Consider the following 3691-nt stretch of genomic DNA (forward strand, 5'->3'; position numbering starts at 1 on the left):
ACAAATCGCGTCCCGTTTCGGTTCAATACGGGACGCTGCATTTAACAGTCAAATACGGCACGGTTCCGTATTTTACAGGACGGGTTGCAACCCTAGCTGACGTGTAAGACATTCTCGGTTGTGAACTTAAATAACGGACTCTCACTTACGAGACATCTTGCGCATCAATACCACTGCCTTTGAGCGAGGCAGTGGTATGTGCCGCAGTCCAGAACTCAGTATCACATTAATAAGAATGACAAGTCATGTCATTTATAGTAAATCTCTGAATAAATTTGTTTTTTTTAAGATCAAAATAAGTCATAAATTCAGACAAGTTTTCACTTTTCACTCCAGAATAAACTTTTAAAAATCTGATCAACATTTACTAATATGTCATATTTCAAATGCCTCTGTAACACAGATGAGAAGGGTATTTTATGTACATTAGATAAATGGGCCAATAGGTTCGGCTATCGGAGCATGGTGGGGTGTTTAAATGACACACAAAGGCAGTTAAATGAATTTAAAGAACTGCTTTAGTGACATAAACCATAAAATTGACAAACAGTTGTACGAGACACACAATTATGAGAATAAAATTACATACAATGAAATACAAGAAATAATAAAAATACTTGGCTAAGTGCTAGTTCTCAGTTTTACATCTTTTGGGTGCAACCTGGTAATCTGAATTCTAGATAGTAATAAGCAACAGATTAATCAATTTCAGTTCCAATTAGGTTCAACTCAACACCGTTCACATGAGGAGAATTTCCTACACAGCAGTTTGTTATAAAGTTCCAAAAGGTAAGGTCAGAAATTCCAGGATTAAACAATAAGAATGAAAAATGTCAGTCAGTGGTCTCACTCATAACCAACTGTGTGAAGATGTGAGTGATACAGGCCTACCACACCGCGGGGTGCAGCAGGACTCCAAATGGAAAAGAATGAATCCAGTTCTTTTTAAGTCCAGGTGGGAAGGCTGGCCATCGAAGTCACAGGAGGAATCCACCTCAGGAACAATCCAGCATAAAATAAAATTAAAAAAAAACCTGACCTGTCAACAGACAGGACCAACAGAATAATATAATTTTATTAAGCTGTTCTAGCTTTAATCATGTTTCTGTAGACATATTTGACAATTTGTTATCAAATAGTTTGCAACAAAACAATTCTCCTTTACCTCAATGCAGTATTTTACTACATCGTCAATTTACTTTTCTGTAAATTGCAAAAGCATTTTTTTCAAACACAATATTAAACATTACATTTGACCTAAAATCAGTAAAAGTTAACATTTGAATAATTAAATAGTTCAGATAAATAATATTATTCAACAAAAATGTGATAAACAGAACAAAAACCCAAATGAAAGGCACAGAATATGCTCACCGATCTCAATGCGACACGCTTGGGACAACAATTTGGTGGATCTCAGTCAGAACCCGTGGGGCACTAGATAATGTAACAAGGCATATTTTCCATGCTTTAACCTCAATAATATGAGCTTTCATCGTGAACAAAGTAAGATTATACGGCAATTCAAGCTTTACCTTCAACTGAAGGGAGAACGAAATGAAACCAGTAGCCTTTAGCTCTAACGGTGCTCGGCCGAAAAACTAAAGTCTTTTTTTTTTTCTTCTCATTTGAAAACTTCCAGCTTTGAAGTCGGATGATAACCAACCACTATATCTAGGAAAGGGTTTGTTTAGAGTTCGTATCAGGTACTATAACCGTTTTAACACAGACTCTCACGCTGCTCAGCTTAACGGTTCTCTTCTTATGGCCGATCTCTTCCGCTCACACACACAGGAAAGAAGGGCGGGACTTGCAGCGGCACTCTGAATTCTGATCGGTTTAAACACACTGGAAACTAAACTTCCTATTGGCTAGGCAGACCACCTAGCTTCCCTAACCTCCGTTTCTTAAAGAGGCATCCCCATTTTATGTGGGTTACACCTGCACTTGTTAATATGACTGTTACTTGCCATTTTTTGTTATTTTATTTAAAAATTCTGTAAATATTGAACTGCCATGGTGACATTTTTTATGTTTCAAATGTAATTTGCACACAAGAGTACAATTACTTCTGTTTAACCGTTAGAAAAAAAAAGTTAGTGTTAAAAAAGTGAAGTTAAGTGAATATTCAATTGCATATGATATGCATGTTTCAAATGAACCAAAATGCTTAAGATCGCTGAAATTAAAATAAAATAGCAAATGTAAAACATAGAATGGCTTGCTGAAATGTGTTTAAAGGTCGGCCCCCCTACATTTTTAACACACCAAATCTGACCCCCTTTTATTCAAAGGGGGCCAGACTTCAACCTCACCGCACGTCACTGAGATATATATATATATATATATATATATATATTTGTGGCGGGAGCAGTGTGGTAAGAATTGGTAACTTAAATTAAAAGCACCATTTTTAATAAAGATAAAATTGGTTGCAAAGACTCCACTAAAAAGTTACCTTTAAGGCACACAGACCCACTACAGATGAGGTTTTTGACAATCTCACACTTCAACAATTTTATTTACTACACAATTGATTTGGTTCAATCAAAAATACTAGTCTAAAATCACTCACACATTAAAAGTCAGTTCTAGCACAACTCAAAGATAGGAGTGAAATTCGGGGTAGTGTCCTAAAAAAAGAAACACAGCAAACCAAACAGGGCAAACACAAAAGAAAATCGTGCACCAAACCAGAAGGAGTACCACCACCCGGAAAGTCCACCACCACCAACACTAACACCACGAGCTGGCCGTTCTTGTCAAAATAAAGGGGAAAAAAAGACATGGAAATTACAGACAATATAATACAATTCAGTCCACGACAACTCAAGCAGCAATAGTCCAAATTAAGAGTCTGTCCTGGGAGAAACCGATCCGCTGCATGCAGACGCCACTCAGAGCGGCACTAGAAGGATTAGTCCGACCTGGTCACCAATCAGCCACACTTAACGAGTGACAGGAGCCAACTTTACACCGACCAGGACGGTGGGCATGAAGCCAGCAAACAGAACGACAGATAGGCAGCTGACAGATAATCCAGATGACAGGCGGGCCGCTGTTCTGGGGGGGACAACCAGAACAGCAGGCAAACAGCCGACCAAGGACAAACAGCAGCGGCTATCAAAAAATGAATGTTAGAAATGGAATCTAAAAGCATGCAAAAACTAGCACTTCACTTACCACTGAGCTCTTTAAGTAGTGCCTCTGATAGGAGGGAGGAAACGGGAAGCTTGTACAGGCGGCCTGGATATACAACAGAAGCTGAGCTAAAGCTAAGCTAACAAATGTCAAGTGTGGGAAGATTTTTACCACAAGGACGATTGATCGGCGATCAGAGCGTCATTAAGCGCATTGTTTGAGCGCGCGTATTAATTCGCGGCTGTTATACAGAAAATGGAAACGAATCACAAGTAATAACCTTGATGGAGAGAGATGAAGCCTTCCTTATCTAGCGTGCCGCACCAAACACCAAGGTCTGAACCGGAAGGAAAACAACGTGATGTCAACCAGGTGAGGGAGGGCCCTTTATATACAGGCAGCCAGCGCCACAACCAATTAGATTCAGGCACTTGTGTGGTGCGTTCAAAGGCTCTATCTATCTATCTATCTATCTATCTATCTATCTATCTATCTATCTATCTATCTATCTATCTATCTATCTATCTATCTATCTATCTATCTATCTATC

General features: G+C 38.8%; 1 long non-coding RNA gene across 1 annotated transcript; it reads right to left on the reverse strand.

Annotated features, from left to right (window-relative positions):
- Positions 1–500: 500 nt before the first annotated feature.
- Positions 501–2145, reverse strand: LOC103477748 (uncharacterized). The gene is made up of 3 exons (XR_535690.2): positions 1536–2145; positions 1375–1437; positions 501–1039 (listed from the first exon to the last, which is right to left on the reverse strand). It is a non-coding gene; the product is annotated as an uncharacterized LOC103477748 (long non-coding RNA).
- Positions 2146–3691: the final 1546 nt, after the last annotated feature.

Source organism: Poecilia reticulata, linkage group LG2 (assembly GCF_000633615.1).
Source record: "Poecilia reticulata strain Guanapo linkage group LG2, Guppy_female_1.0+MT, whole genome shotgun sequence".
NCBI classification, from domain to species: domain Eukaryota; kingdom Metazoa; phylum Chordata; class Actinopteri; order Cyprinodontiformes; family Poeciliidae; genus Poecilia; species Poecilia reticulata.